The sequence below is a fragment of the Tamandua tetradactyla genome, chromosome 4, assembly GCF_023851605.1.
Source record: "Tamandua tetradactyla isolate mTamTet1 chromosome 4, mTamTet1.pri, whole genome shotgun sequence".
NCBI lineage: Eukaryota > Metazoa > Chordata > Mammalia > Pilosa > Myrmecophagidae > Tamandua > Tamandua tetradactyla.
The window spans coordinates 27,849,230-27,869,734 of record NC_135330.1 but is presented as its reverse complement, the minus strand read 5'-3'; the positions used below and the strand labels follow the sequence as shown (position 1 = coordinate 27,869,734).

The following is a 20,505-nucleotide window of genomic DNA, read 5'->3' as shown; positions in this document are numbered from 1 at the left end:
CTTTTAGCTACTATATCAACAGAAGAGTAGAACATATGGAATAAAAATAAATAATAGGGGGAACAAATGTTAAAATAAATTTAGTTTGAAATGCTAGTGGTAAATGAAAGGGAGGGGTAAGGGGTATGGTATGTATAATCTTTTTTTTCTCTGTTATCATTTTATTTCTTTTTCTGTTGTCTTTTTATTTCTTTTTCTAAATCGATGCAAATATTCTAAGAAATGATGAATATGCAACTATGTGATGACATTAAGAATTACTGATTGTATATGTAGAATGGAATGATATTTTAATGTTTTGTTAATTTTTTTTAATTAATAAAAAAAGTTAAAAAAAAAAAAAAAAGGCATCAAGTTTATGCTTTCTCCCCAAAAGAATATGACATTCTGAGGCTGGCTGCTGGTGATTCTTGGTTCTTGGCTTCTCTGTCTCATGACAATGCACACAGCGGGCTCTCCTGGCCTCTTAGTTTTCTTTCAGGTTCTGTTGAATTTCAGCTTCTTCTTCTGATGCCTTTCTCTGTCTCTGCTTGAATTTTATTTTGCTTATAAAGCACTGTAGCAATATAATTAAGACACACTATAACTGAAGTAGCCTCATCATAAGTTCCTGCTTACAATAGGTTCATACCCACAGGAATGAATTAAGTTTAAGAACAAGTTTTCTGGAGTATATAACGTTCCAAACCATCACCGACAGTGTAGGTAGTTTGTTTCTAGAAATTTCTCCCTTTCATCTTTCAGCACTTTAAGTATTTCAACCCATTGATATTCTTTCTTTTATGATTTCTAATAAGAAATCTGTACTGAACCTAATTGGGACTCCCTCATACATAACACATAGCTTCTCTTTTGCAGCTTTCAGAACACTGTCCTTGTCCTTTGCATTCAACAGTTTGATCAGTATGTGATGGGGCATATTTTTCTTCAAGTTTTCCTGTTTGGTGTTCTCTGGGATGCTTGGATGTGCATATCTGTGTCTTTTGCTAAGTTTGAGAAGCTTTCTGTCATCAGTGCTTTGATTATTTCTGCCCCATTCTATATTTCTTGACCATCTGAGACTTCCATATATATATTGGTACACTTGATGGTGTCCTAGAGCCCTCTTAGGCTATTTTTGCTTTTAATAACTCTTTTCCTCTGCCTTATTCATTTAAATTGTCTTGTCTTTGAGTTCACTGATTCTCTCTTTTGCCAGCTCCAATCTACTGGTGAAATCCTCTTAGGAATTCTTCATTTCAATTATTGTGGTCTTCAATTTCAGTAGTTCTGCCTAGTTCCTTTTTAAATTTTCTGTCTCTTTACTAAGATTCTCATGTTGCTCATTCATTGTGTTTCTGATATTTTCTAGTTCTTTCTCTATATGTTCCTTCATCTCCTTAAGAATATTGAAGATCATTTTATAAAAGTCTTTGTCCAATATGTCCTCAGTCTGGTCCTCTTCATTGATGTTTTCTAGATTTTTATCCTTTTCCTTTGGATGGGCCATCATTTCCTGTTTCTTTGTTTTGTAATCTTTTGTTGCACAATATGTATTTTAATATTTGAAAATGTTAACTCTGGGATTTATTTCAAGATGTTTGTTTCTTTTGTTTTTAACCAGCTATGATATGACAGAGATTGAATTCAGTATCGGAAGCTAACAAAACCAAGCAAAACTAAGCAAAAAATACCTTTCAATGTTGCATTAGTCAGGGTCTTCTAGAGAAATAGAACCAACAGGAAATATTTGCAAATATAAGATTTATAAAAGTGGGGCGGTCTACCATGGCTCAGTAGGCAGAGTTCTCTCCTGCCATGCTGGAGACCTGGGTTCGATTCCCAGTGCCTGCCCTTGCAAAAAAGAAAAAAAAAATTATAAATGTGTCTTACACAACTGTGGGAATGCAAAAGTCCAAAATCTGTAGGGCAGGCTGCATGATTGGCAACTCTGATTTAGGTTCTTGATAAACTCTGCTGAAGAAGCAATAAAAATTCTCTCTACTCCCTTAAAAGTTTTCAATCGACTGGATCATATCCAACTGACTGGATTATCTCTTACAGGAAACAGGACCTTAGTTGATTGTAGATGTAATCAGTTGGCTGATGATTTAATAAACCAGCCTTCCGATTTGTCAACCAGCCATGATATCTTCGGTAATGGTTAGGTCATTGCTTACCTGACCAGACAACTGCACCATCACCTGGCCAAGCTGACACCAGAACTTAACCCTCACAATTGTCTTTCAAAATTGGCTCTACATTAACTGGTACTCTCCATCAGAGTTCAGCCCTTCTATCAGCAAGATCAGCCTAAGGCAAATGCAAAGTTCAGGGTACTCCCTAACCTTTCTGTGCCTGTCTTATCCTGGGCTTTTGCTTGCCAGATGCTTTAACACTTCCCTGTTTACAGGAATTTGACCCCTGTACTTCCCAGGAAACAGACCTCCCTCTCCTGGGTGTTCTACCATAGGACTTAAAAGTAGGAAGGGTTTCACTGCCACCTGTCTTCCTCAATCATTTCAGTCTTTCCCAGCTGGAGCAAGGCCAGGGACCCACAGAGGGAGCATCAGCCGGGAAGGACACTAGGAACTTTCTCCATAGCAGCTCCACCATCTTACTTTAGGACAGATTGGAACAATCACCACCCTCAGAGCCATACCCCCATAATCCAAAGCAGCAAATCAAAAGAAGTGATCTGCTATCGCCCTTCCTTCCTCCCCCACCTAAACCCTGGATCTTGGTAAAGTGGATTCTTAAGTCTCTCTCTGGTACCAGCATGCTACACCAGATGCCCAGCTCCACTGCTGCCTGCTGTAAAAGGCGGGGATGAGCCACAGTAACTGCTGCATGGTGAGAGCAATTTAGTGGTGTTTACAATAATTTACCAGTCTCTTCCTCCCACTCATGCCTGTACAGTGTTCTACTGGACTCTGGACTTTCAAAATAATTGATTCAGTAGTTTCTGCCCGCTTAATAGTTGTTCTGTTGGAGGGACTGATTCTTGGAATTTCCTATTCTGCCAAATTCCCACAATTCTCTCTCGAGTCTGTGCTATCTTAATTTAACCTTAGAATTATTTTCTTACACCTTATGGAGGGTTTTCTTTAAAAAAAAACAGGTTAAAAAGTACAGAAGTAGGCAATTTTATGTAGACATAGAAGCTAATCTAAACTTAAATACATTGTCCTCCGAATTCTTTCATTTGCTACACAGTGATAGTATTTTAGAAATGAAAGGTAGTGGTTCTGAGATACTAGGGACTTTTCAATGAGACATCACTGCTAACATCCAAAGCCCTGTTTTCTACGGTTTCTCTTAAAATCAAGAGTATCTTAATACTTAGGTAAAATGATCTTGCTCTGGGTTACTTCCTGTTCCATTTTTTTTTTCTTTCCATTTTTGTTGATTTCCCTCCTACTTGCCCTGAAATCCCTACTTATTAATCATTCCTGGCATTTAGAGAATAATATAGGATTACTGCCTTTGAGAGATCACCATAAAATATACATTACTCATCAACTCAATAGCATAAAGAAGAAAGAAGTAGAGGAGAAAAGAGGGGATTAAAAGAATTTAAGAAACTAAAAATTCAAATTTTCATTTGGACTCTATTTTGATCCTGATTCCAACAAGCCAACTGTAATCAAGACATTTTTGATACAATTAAAGAAATTTGATTAAGTATTGAGTATTAGTTAATATCAAGGAGTGATAGTTTTATTCAGTGTAACAATAGCAACATGATTATTTTTAAAAGATGTATAACTGATAATGGCTGGCACTTATTCTAAAATTCATTCAATGATTTTTTTTCATATATACATTACCGGGAAGTTTATTTATTCCTATCAACAAGTTGCAATTCGGTATCCATTAGTACTGTATCTGACCTGAACTGAAGGGGCCAAAGAAAAGAAAGTTCAGAGTTGCTTCTGTGTCCTAGTGTTGCTGCAGTGTGTTACCTGCATGGTCCTACTGCCAAGATGCCTGAGGAGACCCAGATCCAAGACCATCCCATGGAGGAGGAGGAGATGAAGATGTTCACCTTCCAGGTGGAGATCGCCCAGCTGATGTCCTTGATCATCAACACTTTCTTCTCAAACAAAGAGATCTTTCTGATGGAGCTCATTTCAAACTCATGGGATGCTCTGAACAAAATCCAATATGAGAGCTTGACTGACCCCAGCAAGCTGGACTCCAGGAAGAAGCTGCACATCAATCTCATCCCCAACAAGCAAGACTGGACACACCAACGTGGACACTGGCATAAGGATGACCAAGGCTGACCTGATCAACAACCTGGGCACCATCACTAAACTGGGCACCAAGGCATTCATGAGGTGCTGCAGATGGGTGCTGACATCTCCATGATTGGCCAGTTTGGTGTGGGCTTCTACTCAACTTGGGGGCTGAGAATGTGATGGTTATAACCATGCACAACGATTGAGGAGTTTGTCTGGCAATCATCAGTAGGAGGATCCTTCATGGTTAGGACTGACACAGGTGAACCCATGGGTCATGGAATAAAGATTATTCTACATCTCAAAGAAGACCAAACTGAGTACTTATGGAAAGAAGAAAAAAAGAGATTATGAAGAAACATTCTCAGTTTATTGGCTATCCAATTACTCTTTCTGTGGAGAAAGAATGTGATAAAGAAGTAAGTGATGATGAAGCTAAAGAAAAGGGAAAAAAAGAACAGAAGGAGCCTGATAACAAGCTAGACATAGAGGATTGGATTCTGATGAAGAAGAAGAAAAGAAGGATGGTGACAAAAAAAGAAAAGAAAAAGAAGATCAAGGAAAAGTACACCAATCAAGAAGAATTTAAGAGACTTCCGGAGAAGATGGCAGCATAGTAAGACGCGCAGGTCTTAGTTCCTCCTCCAGAAAAGCAACTGAAGAAACAGAAACAATACGAAACAGCTCCCGGAGCCACGACAGAGACCAAAAAGACAGCGTACCCCATTCTGGAACGGCTGAACGGGCAGGGAGAATCTGCTGCGGTGAGATACCAGAGGGGCGTGCATTTTCCCGGCCGGGGCGGCTGGCGATTGGGGTCCCCTCCACGCATGTGGCTCCCCGGTCTGACTGGGAACGTTGGATAGCGGGGCCCTCCTGCCATGCTTGGCATATTGGGCCAGCTGGGCAATTTGGACCAGCACTCCCCCAAGCCGCGGCGGCTGGCGACCCCACCCCTCCACGCGCGGTTTCCCGGGCCAACTGCGAGATTCGGATTGGCAAGTTAAAGGACCCACAGCATCTTTTACTGGTGAGCCCCGCAGACAGACGAGCGCCACGAGCGCCACCTACTGGGCAGGAAAAGAAAAACAGAGCCCAGAGATTTCACAGAAAAACCTTTCAACCAGCCGGGTCCCACACCCAGGGAAATCTGATCAAATGCCCAGACACCAGCAGAAAATAATGGATGACGCTCGGAAAATTGAAGATATGACCCAGTCAAAGGAACAAACCAATAGTTCAAATGAGATACAGGAGCTGAGACAACTAATGCTGAATACACGAACAGAAATAGAAAAACTCTTCAAAAACCAAATCAATAAATTGAGGGAGTTCATGAAGAAGACATGGGCTGAACAAAAAGAAGAAATAGAAAATCTGAAAAAACAAATCACAGAACTTATGGGAGTGAAGGACAAAGAAGAAAAAATGGAAAAAACAATGGATACCTACAATGGTAGATCTAAAGAGACAGAAGCTACAATTAGTGAACTGGAGGATGGAACATCTGAATTCTAAAAAGAAACAGAAACTATAGGGAAAAGAATGGAAAAACTTGAGCAGGGGATCAGGGAACTGAAGGACAATATGAAGCGCACAAATATACGTGTTGTGGGTGTCCCAGAAGGAGAAGAGAAGGGAAAAGGAGGAGAAAAACTAATGGAAGAAATTATCACTGAAAATTTCCCAACTCTTATGAAAGACCTAAATTTACAGATCCAAAAAGTGCAGCGCACCCCAAAGAGAATAGACCCAAATAGGCGTTCTCCAAGACACTTACTAGTTAGAATGTCAGAGGTCAAAGAGAAAGAGAGGATCTTGAAAGCAGCAAGAGAAAAACAATCTGTCACATACAAGGGAAACCCAATAAGACTATGTGTAGATTTCTCAGCAGAAACCATGGAAGCTAGAAGACAGTGGGATGATATATTTAAATTACTAAAAGAGAGAAACTGCCAACCAAGACTTCTATATCCAGCAAAATTGTCCTTCAAAAATGAAGGAGAAATTAAAACATTTATAGACAAAAAGTCACTGAGAGAATTTGTGACCAAGAGACCAGCTCTGCAAGAAATACTAAAGGGAGCACTAGAGTCAGATACGAAAAGACAGAAGAGAGAGGTATGGACTAAAGTGTAGAAAGAAGGAAAACCAGATATGATATATATAATACAAAAGCCAAAATGGTAGAGGAAAATATTATCCAAACAGTAATAACACTACAATTTAATGGACTGAATTTCCCAATCAAAAGACATAGACTGGCAGAATGGATTACGACCCAACAATACCACTGCTAGGTATCTACTCAAAGGACTTAAAGGCAAAGACACAGATGGACATTTGCACACCAGTGTTTATAGCAGCATTATCTACAATTGCAAAGAGATGGAAACAGCCAAAATGTCCATCAACAGACGAGTGGCTAAACAAACTGTGGCGTATACCTACGATGGAATATTATGCAGCTTTAAGACAGACTAAACTTATGAAGCATGTAATAACATGGATGGACCTAGAGAACATTATGCTGAGTGAGTCTAGCCAAAAACTAAAGGACAAATACTGTATGGTCCCACTGATGTGAACTGACATTTGAGAATCAGCTTGGAATATATCATTGGTAACAGAGACCAGCAGGAGTTAGAAACAGGGTAAGATAATGGGTAATTGGAGCTGAAGGGATACAGACTGTGCAACAGGACTAGATACAAAAACTCAAAAATGGACAGCACAATAATACCTAAGTGTAATGTAACTAGGTTGGAACACTGAATGAAGCTGCACCTGAAATATAGTTTTTTGTTTGTTTCTTTGTTTGTATCTTTTGTTTTTGTTTTTTTCTTTTTCCTTTTTTTATATATATATATTTTTTATTAGTATTATTATTTTAATTCTCTTCTCCATATTAACATTCTATATCTTTTTCTGCTGTTTTGCTAGTTCTTTTCCTAAATCGATGCAAATGTACTAAGAAATGATGATCATACATCTATGTGATGATACTAAGAATTACTGAGTGCATGTGTAGAATGGAATGATTTCTAAATGTTGTGTTAATTTCTTTTCTTTTTTTTTGATTAATAAAAAAATGTTTATTTGGTACAAAAAAAAAAAAAAGAATTTAAGAAAACAAAACCCATCTGAACCAGAACTCCTGACGATATTACTAATGAAGAATACGGAGAATTCTATAAGAGCTTGGCCAATGACTGGGAAGACCACTTGGCAGTGAAGCATTTTTCAGGTGAAAGACAACTGGAATTCAGAGCCCTTCTCTTTTGTCCCAAGACATGCTCCTTTTTCCCGTTTGAAAACAGAAAGAGAAAGAACATTAAGTTGTATGTACGCAGGGTTTTCATCATGGATAACTGTGAGGTGCTGATTCCTGAATATCTGAGTTTCATTAGAGATGTGGTAGACTCCAAGGATCTCTCTCCAAATATTTCCTGTGAAATGTTGCAACAAAGTAAAATTTTGAAAGTTATCAGGAAAAAAAAATGGTCAAAAAGTGTTTAGAGCTCTTTCTCCGCCGGCGGCGCTCCCGCTGCCATCTTGCCCTTCTCTTTCCCCTTCTGCTCCGGCGGTGCTCCATCCGCCATCTTATCCTTCCCTTTCTCCTCCTACTCCAGTGGCTCTCCAACCACCACCGAGCCCTCTTCCACCTTCACCGGCTCCTCCGCCACCATTCTCAACAGTCTTGCCATCCTCACCTTTCCTCCTCCAGAACAGCTACTATGGGAGTAGAAACAATACAGAACAGCTCCCAGAGCCACGACAGAGATAAAAAAGACAGCATACACCATCCTGGAATGGCTGACTGGCTGGGAGAACCCGCTCCGGTGAGATCGCCGAGGGGCGCGGGATTCCCCGGGCGGGGCGGCAAGCGGCCGGAGTCCCTCCCCTCCTCCTTCCCGGGCCAACTGGCAGAATTGGGCAGGCGGTCCCCTCAAGCCGCGGCGGCTGGCGCCCCCACCACATGCGGCCCCCCGGACCAGCTGGGAGAATAGGATCGGAAATCCCCAGGCCGCGGAGAATGGTGACCAGGGGGATCCCTTCCAAACACGTGACTCCCTGGTGCGGCTGGGAACGGTGCACTCTCCCGGGCCGTGGCAGCTGGCGCCCTCCTGCCATGCTTGGCGCCCCGGGCCGACTAGGAAATTCGGACGGGCGCTCTCCCGGGCTGCGGCGGCCGGCGACCCTCCCCGCGTTCAGACCCCGGGCCGGCTGGCACTCTTCCAAGCCGCTTCGGCTGGCGAACCTCCCCCACGGCGAGAGTTTTCCAAAGCTAAAGAACCCACAGCACCTTTTACTGGTGGGACCCGCAGACAAACGTGTGCCACGAGCACCACCTACTGGACAGGATAAGAAAAACAGAACCCAGAGATTTCACAGAAAAATCTTTCAACCTGTTGGGTCCAACACCCAGGGAAATCTGACTAAATGCCCAGATGCCAGCAGAAGATAACGGATCACGCTCAGAAAATTGAAAATATGGCCCAGTCAAAGGAACAAACCAATAGTTCAAATGAGATAAAGGAACTGAGACAACTAATGCTGAATATACGAACAGAAATGGAAAACCTCTTCAAAAACGACATCAATAAATTGAGGGAATACATGAAGAAGACATGGGTTGAACAAAAAGCAGAAATAGAAAAACTGAAAAAACAAATCACAGAACTTATGGAAGTGAAGGATAAAGTAGAAAAGATGGAAAAAACAATGGATACCTACAATGATAGATTTAAAGAGACAAAAGATAGAATTAGTGATTTGGAGGATGGAACATCTGAATTCCAAAAAGAAACAGAAACTATCCGGAAAAGAATGGAAAAATTTGAACAGGGTATCAGGGAACTCAAGGACAATATGAACCGCACAAATATACGTGTTGTGGGTGTCCCAGAAGGAGAAGAGAAGGGAAAAGGAGGAGAAAAACTAATGGAAGAAATTATCACTGAAAATTTCCCAACTCTTATGAAAGACCTAAATTGGCAGATCCAAGAAGTGCAGCGCACCCCAAAGAGATTAGACCCAAATAGGCGTTCTCCAAGAAACTTACTAGTTAGAATGTCAGAGGTCAAAGAGAAAGAGAGGATCTTGAAGACAGCAAGAGAAAAACAATCCATCACATACAAGGGAAACCCAATAAGACTATGTGTAGATTTCTCAGCAGAAACCATGGAAGCTAGAAGACAGTGGGATGATATATTTAAATTACTAAAGGAGAAAAACTGCCAACCAAGACTCCTATATCCAGCAAAATTATCCTTCAAAAATGAGGGAGAAATTAAAAAATTTATAGACAAAAAGTCACTGAGAGAATTTGTGACCAAGAGACCAGCTCTGCAAGAAATACTAAAGGGAGCACTAGAGTCAGATATGAAAAGACAGAAGACAGAGGTATGGAGAAGAGTGTAGAAAGAAGGAAAGTCAGATATGATATATATAATACAAAAGGCAAAATGGTAGAGGAAAATATTATCCAAACAGTAATAACACTAAATGTCAATGGACTGAATTCCCCAATCAAAAGTCATAGACTGGCAGAATGGATTAAAAAACAGGATCCTTCTATATGCTGTCTACAGGAAACACATCTTAGACCCAAAGATAAACATAGGTTGAAAGTGAAAGGTTGGGAAAAGATATTTCATGCAAATAACAAACAGAAAAGAGCAGGAGTGGCTACACTAATATCCAACAAATTAGACTTCAAATGTAAAGCAGTTAAAAGAGACAAAGAAGGACCCTATATACTAATAAAAGGAACAATTAAACAAGAAGACATAACAATCATAAATATTTATGCACCGAACCAGAATGCCCCAAAATACGTGAGGAATACACTGCAAACACTGAAAAGGGAAATAGACACATATACCATAATAATTGGAGACTTCAATTCACCACTCTCATCAATGGACAGAACATCTAGACAGAGGATCAATAAAGAAATAGAGAATCTGAATATTACAATAAATGAGCTAGACTTAAAAGACATTTATAGGACATTACATCCCACAACAGCAGGATACACCTTTTTCTCAGGTGCTCATGGATCATTCTCAAAGATAGACCATATGCTGGGTCACAAAGCAAGTCTTAACAAATTTAAAAAGATTGAAATCATACACAACACTTTCTCGGATCATAAAGAATGAAGTTGGAAATCAATCATAGGCGGAGTGCCAGAAAATTCACAAATATGTGGAGGCTCAACAACACACTCTTAAACAATAAGTGGGTCAAAGAAGAAATTGCAAGAGGAATTAGTAAATACCTCGAGGTGAATGAAAATGAAAACACAACATTTCAAAACTGATGGGACACAGCAAAGGCAGTGCTAAGAGGGAAATTTATTGCCCTAAATGCCTATATCAGAAAAGAAGAAAAGGCAAAAATTCAGGAATTAACTATCCATTTGGAAGAACTGGAGAAAGAACAGCAAACTAATCCCAAAGCAAGCAAAAGGAAAGAAATAACAAAGATTAGAGCAGAAATAAATGAAATTGAAAACATGAAAACAATAGAGAAAATCAATAAGGCCAGAAGTTGGTTCTATGAGAAAATCAATAAGATTGATGGGCCCTTAGCAAGATTGACAAAAAGAAGAAGAGAGAGGATGCAAATAAATAAGATCAGAAATGGAAGAGGAGACATAACTACTGACCTCACTGAAATAAAGGAGGTAATAACAGGATATTATGAACATCTTTATGTTAATAAATACAACAATTTAGATGAAATGGACGGGTTCCTGGAAAGACATGAACAACCAACTTTGACTCAAGAAGAAATAGATGACCTCAACAAACCAATCACAAGTAAAGAAATTGAATTAGTCATTCAAAAGCTTCCTAAAAAGAAAATTCCAGGACCAGATGGCTTCACATGTGAATTCTATCAAACATTCCAGAAAGAATTAGTACCAACTCTCCTCAAACTCTTCAAAAAAATCGAAGTGTAGGGAAAGCTACCTAATTCATTCTATGAAGCCAACATCACCCTCATACCAAAACCAGGCAAAGATATTACGAAAAAAGAAAACTACAGACCAATCTCTCTAAAGAACATAGATGCAAAAATCCTCAATAAAATTCTAGCAAATCACATCCAACAACACATTAAAAGAATTATACATCATGACCAAGTAGGATTCATCCCAGGTATGCAAGGATGGTTCAACATAAGAAAATCAATTAATGTAATACACCATATCAACAAATCAAAGCAGAAAAATCACATGATCATCTCAATTGATGCAGAGAAGGCATTTGACAAGATTCAACATCCTTTCCTGTTGAAAACACTTCAAAAGATAGGAATACAAGGGAACTTCCTTAAAATGATAGAGGGAATATATGAAAAACCCACAGCTAATATCATCCTCAATGGGGAAAAATTGAAAACTTTCCCCCTAAGAACAGGTACAAAACAAGGATGTCCACTATCACCACTATTATTCAACATTGTGTTGGAGGTTCTAGCCAGAGCAATTAGACAAGAAAAAGAAATACAAGGCATCAAAATTGGAAAGGAAGAAGTAAAACTATCACTGTTTGCAGACGATATGATACTATATGTTGAAAACCCTGAAAAATCCACAACAAAACTACTAGAGCTAATAAATGAGTACAGCAAAGTAGCAAGTTACAAGATCAACATTCAAAAATCTGTAGCATTTCTATACACTAGTAAGGAACAAGCTGAGGGGGAAATCAAGAAACGAATCCCATTTACAATTGCAACTAAAAGAATAAAATACCTAGGAATAAATTTAACTAAAGAGACAAAAAACCTATATAAAGAAAACTACAAACAATGTTAAAAGAAATCACAGACCTAAATAGATGGAAGGCATACCGTGTTCATGGATTGGAAGACTAAATATAGTTAAAATGTCAATCCTACCTAAATTGATCTACAGATTCAATGCAATACCAATCAAAATCCCAACAACTTATTTTTCAGAAATAGAAAAACCAATAAGCAAATTTATCTGGAAGGGCAGGGTGCCCCGAATTGCTAAAAACATCTTGAGGAAAAAAAACGAAGCTGGAGGTCTTGCACTGCCTGACTTTAAGGCATATTATGAAGCCACAGTGGTCAAAACAGCATGGTAATGGCATAAAGGTAGATATATCGACCAATGGAATCGAATAGAGTGCTCAGATATAGACCCTCTCATCTATGGACATTTGATCTTTGATAAGGCAGTCAAGCCAACTCACCTGGAACAGAACAGTCTCTTCAATAAATGGTGCCTAGAGAACTGGATAACCATATGCAAAAGAATGAAAGAACACCCGTATCTCACACCCTATACAAAAGTTAACTCAAAATGTATCAAAGATCTAAACATTAGGTCTAAGACCATAAAACAGTTAGAGGAAAATATAGGGAGATATCTTATGAATCTTACAATTGGAGGCAGTTTTATGGACCTTAAACCTAAAACAAGAGCACTTAAGAAGGAAATAAATAAATGGGAGCTCCTCAAAATTAAACACTTTTGTGCATCAAAGAACTTCATCAAGAAAGTAGAAAGACAGCCTACACAATTGGAGACAATATTTGGAAATGACATATCAGATAAAGGTCTAGTATCCAGAATTTATAAAGAGATTGTTCAACTCAACCACAAAAAGACAGCCAACCCAATTACAAAATGGGAAAAAAACTTGAACAGACACCTACCAGAAGAGGAAATACATATGGCCAAAAGGCACATGAAGAGATGCTCAATGTCCCTGGCCATTAGAGAAATGCAAATCAAAACCACAATGAGATATCATCTCACACCCACCAGAATGGCCATTATCAACAAAACAGAAAATGACAAGCGCTGGAGGGGATGCGGTGAAAGAGGCACACTTATCCACTGTTGGTGGGAATGTCAAATGGTGCAACCACTGTGGAAGGCAGTTTGGCGGTTCCTCAAAAAGCTGAATATAGAATTGCCATACGACCCAGCAATGCCATTGCTGGGAATATACTCAAAGGACTTAAGGGCAAAGACACAAACGGACATTTGCACACCAATGTTTATAGCAGCGTTATTTACAATTGCAACGAGATGGAAACAGCCAAATATCCATCAACAGACGAGTGGCTAAACAAACTGTGGTATATACATACGATGGAATATTATGCAGCTTTAAGGCAGAATAAACTTATGAAGCATGTAATAACATGGATGGACCTTGAGAACATTATGCTGAGTGAGTCTAGCCAAAAACTAAAGGACAAATACTGTATGGTCCCACTGATGTGAACCGACATTCGAGAATAAACTTGGAATATGTCATTGGTAACAGAGTCCAGCAGGAGTTAGAAACAGGGTAAGATAATGGGTAATTGGAGCTGAAGGGATACAGACTGTGCAACAGGACTAGATACAAAAACTCAAAAATGGACAGCACAATAATATCTAATTGTAAAGTAATCATGTTAAAACACTGAATGAAGCTGCATCTGATCTATAGATTTTTTTTTTTACTATTGTTATTACTTTTATTTTTTTTCTCTATATTAACATTCTATATCTTTTTCGGTTCTGTTGCTAGTTCTTCTCAACCGATGCAAATGTACTAAGAAACGATGATCATGCATCTATGTGATGATGTTAAGAATTACTGATTGCATATGTAGAATGGTATGATTTCTAAATGTTGGGTTAATTTCTTTTTTTCCGTTAATTAATAAAAAAAAAAGTGCTTAGAGTGCTTCATTGAACAGGCAGAAGATAAAGAGAACTATAAGAAGTTTTATGAGCAGTTCTCTAAAAACATTAAGTTTGGGATACATGAAGACTCTCAAAATCAAAAGAAGTTTTCAGAGCTGTTAAGATATTACACATCTGCCTCTGGTGATAAGATGGTTTCTGTCAGGGACTAGGGCACCAGAATGAAGAAAAAACAGAAACATGTCTATTACATCACCGATGAAACCAAAGACCAGGTTGGTTGCTATGCCAGTTTGAATCTGTGGTGAACCCCAGAAAAGCCATGTCCTTTAATCCTCATCCAATATTGCTGGCTGAGAGCTTTTTGATTGTTCCCATGGAAATGTGATGCACCCAATTATGGGTGGTAACTTTTCATTAGATGATGTCCATGAAGGTGTGTCTCCATCCATTGAAAATGGGGTTGCGTAACGGAATCCTTTAAAAGAGGAAAGATTTTGGAGAGAGTCCCTTTTCAGAGTCATGAGAAAGTCATAGAGGAACTGAGCAGAGCCACAAGGCCGAGAGCCCATGCCACCAGAGACATTTGGAGATGAAGAAGAAAAAACGCCCTAGGGGGAGCTCCATGAAACAAGAAGCCAGAAGACAAAGTTGAGAGACTTTGCCATGTGCCCTTCCAGCTGAGACAGAAACCCTGAACTTCACTGGCCTTTCTTGAATGAAGGGAACCTCTTCTTGAATGAAGGTAACCTCCTTAAATTTGGGCATTTTTATAGACTTGCTTTAATTGGGACATTGCCTCAGCTTTAGAATTGTAAACTAGCAACTTATTAAATTCCCCTTTTTAAAAGCTGTTTCATTTCTGGTATATTGCATTCCATCAGCTAGCAAACTAGAACAGTTGCCAACTCTGCCTTTGTAGAACATCTCCAGAAGCATGGCCTAGAAGTGATCTATATGATTGAGCCTATCTATGAGTGCTGTATCCAACAGTTAAAGGAATTTGAGGGGAAAGCTTTAGCTTCAGTCACCGAAGAAGGTTTGGAACTCCCGGAAGATGAAGAAAAGGAAAAGAAACAGGAAAAGAGAAAAAAAAGTTGGAAAACCTCTGCAAAATCATGAAAGACTCTTGGAGGAAAAAGTCAAAAAGGTGGTAGTGTCAAACCGATTGGTTATGTCCCCATGCTGCATTGTCACAAGCACATACAGCTGGACAGCAAATATGGAAAGAATCATGAAGGCTCAAGCCCTAAGGGACAACTCAAGAATGGGTTACATGGCAGCAAAGAAACACCTGGAGATCAACTCTGACCATTCCATTATCAAAACCTTAAGGCAGAAGACAGAAGCTGACAAAAATGATGTCTGTGAAGGATCTGAGCATCTTACTTTGCGAAACCACACTCCTTTCTTTCAGCTTCAGTCTGGAAGACCCCCAGACCCATGCCAACAGGATCTACATACAGGATGATCAAACTTGGCCTGGGTATTGATGAAGACAGCCCTACTGCTGACCGCTGATGATGGCAGGTACTGCTCTAACAGAAGAAATGCCTCCTCTTGAGAAGATGACAATACCTCACACATAGAGGAAGTGGACTGAGCTCTGCCTGCAGAATACACATACATGTGTCCAATAGTTGCTCTTTATTCCCACCCATAGTATATTTTCAAGGATTTTTGTTTGTTTATTTTTGTTAACATAAAAATGTATATGGCATGACAACTACGTAAGGAGAAGATAAGATTCCTTTCTACTTCAAAGTATGATACTGTGATACTTTAGGCACTAAAGCAGAGCTAGTAGTTCTTTTCTCATTCCATGGTGGTTTATTTTAACTGATTGAGGTAAGCATTTGTTGTAACAATTATGTAACCTAATGTTAACTTTGTGGTCTCATGTGTTTAGCTAGCAAGCAGATTCATTAGTAGACCAAACTTATCACTGAAGTGTGTGTTGTGAGGCACACACACTTTACTGTTTAAAAGATCTCTTTAATGACTTGTTTCATCTTTGAGGATCTACTTTTTAAACCTTCCATCTCCTGTAGTTAACAACTCTGCATGTACTAGGTCTCTAGAAATTAGTATGTTAAACCAATTCAATGGGAGCAAATATCCATAGGACTTGTTTTCCAAAGAAAAGTATTGTTTACAGTAGCACAATTCTAAGATAGGCCTTCACCGTTACAAAGCAAGGATGACTTAGCCAGGCTTGCGAGCAGAAATGTAGTGCCCAAATCCTGTTTTGCTTAAAATGATGGTGATACACTATGGTCAAGAAAAAGAAAACTGGTAAAAAATAAAGTTCAAAGGGTAGGAAAGATTTAGCTGATGCAATCATTCCTGAATGATATAAACTCTACAACTGGAATGCCAAAACCAGATCTTGCCATCTTTATCACTAACATAGACTTACCCTGCTTACAAGCAATGAGGTATTTTCTGACCCCTTTAACTGAAACTGATACACTAATATGAGTATACCACATACATTAGAGCTTTGATCCCAGAAACCTACTAATAATCAAATTACTAAATCCTCTACTTTCCAACATAAGGACTTATTTAGTTGTTGGGCCTACTTTTTTTTGGAACACCTAGCACATCAAAAGTGAACTCATCAATTATCCACTGAACACTCACCACGATATTTAGCATTTGTACAAAACTGTAGAGCACAAAGAAAATTCTCTACTCTTAAGGAGCATAAATGTTAATTATGGAACTTGAAGTGCACAGTTTCAAAAGTTAATTTACTTGTCTTTTGAGACCACCCATTGTCTTCCTTTACCCATAGGCCTACAACTAGTTGGAATCAAACTTGGAATAGACTTCTGTATTATTACAAGGTATTTCAGCACCCATTCTGGGAGTTCTGGCCAGCCAAGATGACTGTGTGAAATAGATATTCCAGGGTACCATTTCCCCTCAGAATCTATGAACAATGAGCAAAAACTGGTAGAGTCATCTTCTTCAAAATTCCAGAAAACAGTTAAAGGGTGCCAGTAACTGGGAAAGTGACAAATCACGAAAACCCAGTCTTAGAAGCAGTAGGAGAAGCTCATGGAATCCTTGCTGGCCTCTCCCCCACCCCCTCCACAGGATAGTGTGGAGACAGCCTGTGCTCCCATTGTAGGTCACTGGACTTATTCCAGAGGGAGGAGAGCAACTCCTTTGCATATACCGGAGTGCCGGTAGTTTGGTGCTAATCTATGGTATGGTATCTTGAAAGATTGAGCTAGAAACCTCTTGTACTCACCCTTCCAGAACATGAGGTACAGGCTGAGGCAGCTTGCAGGCAGCTAAAACTGTAAGAAATAAGTCAAAGTGACCTTGGGCAAAGAATAACCTTTAATTCATACACTACAATAGAACATCTAGGAAGGGAAGAAAGTCTATTTCATAGGGAATAAAGGTGGCATTCAAAATCCTGTAAATGGGAGAATTCCAAAGGCCACCAAATAGCAAAAGTCTAGGACAAGACACAAGCTCAGAAAAGATGACAACTTTGCACTTGCCTTAGACTGATCTTGGTAAGAGGGATGAACTCGGACTCTAAGCCCAGCCAATGCGGAGTCAATTTGCAATGACTGTAAGATATTTGTTACATTGGTTTGTTTTCAATGGCTCTGGGCACTCAAGGAAATCTGTCACATCACTGACTGGATACAATTTAAGGAAGAGACAGCTCAGTGGCTAAATCCCAGTGTTAACACTTTAGAATATTAAAATATAGAGTGTGCAACAAAAGATTTCAACATAAACAGAAAAAGGAAATGATGGCACATCCAAAGAAAGAAATAAAAATCCAGAAACCATCAGCAAAGACCAGACTTTGAACTTACCAAGCAGAAACTTTAAAAACATGATCCTCGATTTGTTCAAGGAGATAAGGAAAACATAGAGAACTAATGGATATTGGGGAAGGGGGAGGGAAATGAAAGAACATTATGAGAATCTCAAAGAGAAAATTTTTAAAGGAATGAAACAAATACTGGAGTTGTGGACCACAGTAACTGATTTGGAAAAAAAAAAAAAAAAAACCCTAGGGGATTTCAAAAGCAGATTGCAACAGGCAGAAGAAAGAATCAGTGACCTCAAAGACAAGACAATTGAAACTACCCAGGCTGGGACTGAGAAATACCCTAGAATGAGCTGAGACTCAGCATCAAGGGATTGAGAAAACCTTCTCGACCAAAAGGGGAAAAAGCGAAATGAGACAAAATGTCAATGGCTGAGAGACTCCAAATAGAGTCAAGAGGTTATCCTGGAAGTTACTCTTACGCATTAAGTAGATATCACCTTGTTATTCAAGATGTAATGGAGAGGCTGGAGGGAACTGCCTGAAAATGTAGAGCTGTGTTCCAGTAGTCATGTTTCTTGATGATGATTGTATAATGATATAGCTTTCACAATGTGAATGTGAGATTGTGAAAACCTTGTGTCTGATGCTCCTTTTATCTACCTTGTCGACAGATGAGCAGAACATATGGAATAAAAATAAATAATAGAGAGAACAAATGTTAAAATAAATTTAGTTTGAAATGCTAGTGATCAATGAAAGGGAGGGGTAAGGGGTATGGTATGTATAAATTATTTTTCTGTTTTTGTTTTATTTCTTTTTCTGAATAGATGCAAATGTTCCAAGAAATTATTATGATGATGAATATGCAACTATGTGATGATATTATGAATTACTGATCATATATGTAGAATAGAATGATCAAAATAGGAATGTTTGCATTTTCTTTGTGTTTTTTGGTATTTAAAAAAATAAAATAAAAAGATTTAAAAAAAAAAAAAAAGAAAGAAAGAAATTACCCAGGCTGAGGAACAGAAAGAAAAAGAATTTAAAAAATCAAACAGAGCCTAAGACTCCTATGGTACACCACCAAGTATACCAGTAAATGTATTATGTACATCCTAGAAGGAGAAAAAAAAACAGATTTGGGATGTGGAATTTTAGCTCCATGGTAACCACAAAGAGTGTTTTTTGTTCTTGTTGTTCTCTACTTTATCTCTCTACTGTAATTTATCAACCTCTTCTTCCTTGTCTTCCCTGGATGCTGAACATTGTTCTTCTGAACTCTGGAGTTTCAAAATAGTTGTTTTAGACAGTTCCTGATCATTTAATAGTTATTATCATTAAAAGTCCTAGTTCTGGAGATTCCCTACTCTGCTATCTTTCCCAGAAATCTGTTGGGAGATTTTTGACTACTTATTCAATCTCTTTATTTGTTATCAGTCTTCTGAGATCTTCTATTTCTTCTTGAGTCAGTGTAGGTAGTTGGTGTGTTTCTAAGAATTTGTACCTTTCATCTAGGTTATTTACTGTATTGGCATAAAGTTGTTCCTAGTATCCACTTGTACTCATTTTCATTTCAGTGGGGTTGGTAGTAATGTTTCCCTTTTCATTTCTGATATACATTATCTATATCCTGTCCTTTTATTTTTGCCAGATTGCCAAACATTGGTCAATTTTATTGATCTTTTCAAGGTACCAACTTTTGGTTTTGTTGATTTTCTCTATTGTTTTTTTATTCTCCATCTCATTTATCTCCACTTTATATATGAAACATATATGCAGAAAAAATAGACTCAAAATTATACAATGCACAATATGAAATTAGAAATTAATAGAAGAATCAAGAAACAAAAATGTATAAGGCTTACAAAAAAGAAATATAAAATGGCAGAACAAAGTATGCACTGTCAGTAGTTACTTCCAATGTAAATGGATTACACCATATATGGACTGTATGTGTGTGAAGATTTGTCAATAAATATATTTATAATGTAAATGGATTAAATTCTCTAGTCAAAAAGCAGAGGCTGACAGAATGCATTAAAAAAGCATGACTGAAATAAGCTGTTTATAAGAAACTCACCTTAAATTGAAAACACAAGTATGGTAGAGTAGGGACTAGGTTATTCTCACCAAAACAACTATTATGAATGGACAGGAAGTGTCTGAAATTCCATGGGCCGGAAGAACACTATACAACATCCAGAGAATTGCAGGAGGAGGAAGAGGCTGTTAAATTACAGTAAAAAAACTATAAATAGCTCTCTAAACAGAGGGGCTACCTGCACCCATTCCCCTCTCACAGAAAGTCACCAAAAGGTCCAGACTCTGGCTACGTGCTAACAGAAACATAAAAATTCTCTTCCCCAAGAATAGTGGTATGCATAGTCAATCACAGATCATAGCTTTTGAGTAGCAAATTTGGAAATTGCCAGATCCAGCAGGCTCTGAGGACAGCTATTGTTTCAACCCCACCCCAGAGAGGGTCAGTAGTAGCCGTTGTTTAAATTTTCCCAGGATAGGGGCAGAGATGGTGGAGATTCAAAGATGCATGTCTTCCTCAGGGCTGTGGGGTATTGTTAGGTGAAGGGCTGCATTTTCTAGGCAGGACAGGAAAATTCAGCTTTGGGGAGTCAGAAGAGAAATTTTTGGCAACCACCCTTCTTGACCCCTCTCCACAAGACACTTTTGAACTGGTCTGTGTCCTCTTTGTGGGTCTTTGGCCCTGTTTTGTCTGGGAAAGATCAAAAGGAGGTGACCCACCTCCCTGAATTTGCCTGAGA

At 38.7% G+C, this 20,505-nt stretch overlaps 1 pseudogene; it reads left to right on the top strand.

Moving 5' to 3' along the window:
* Nucleotides 1-3,871: 3,871 nt before the first annotated feature.
* On the top strand, nucleotides 3,872-15,517 carry LOC143678859 (heat shock protein HSP 90-alpha-like; annotated as a pseudogene).
* Nucleotides 15,518-20,505: the final 4,988 nt, after the last annotated feature.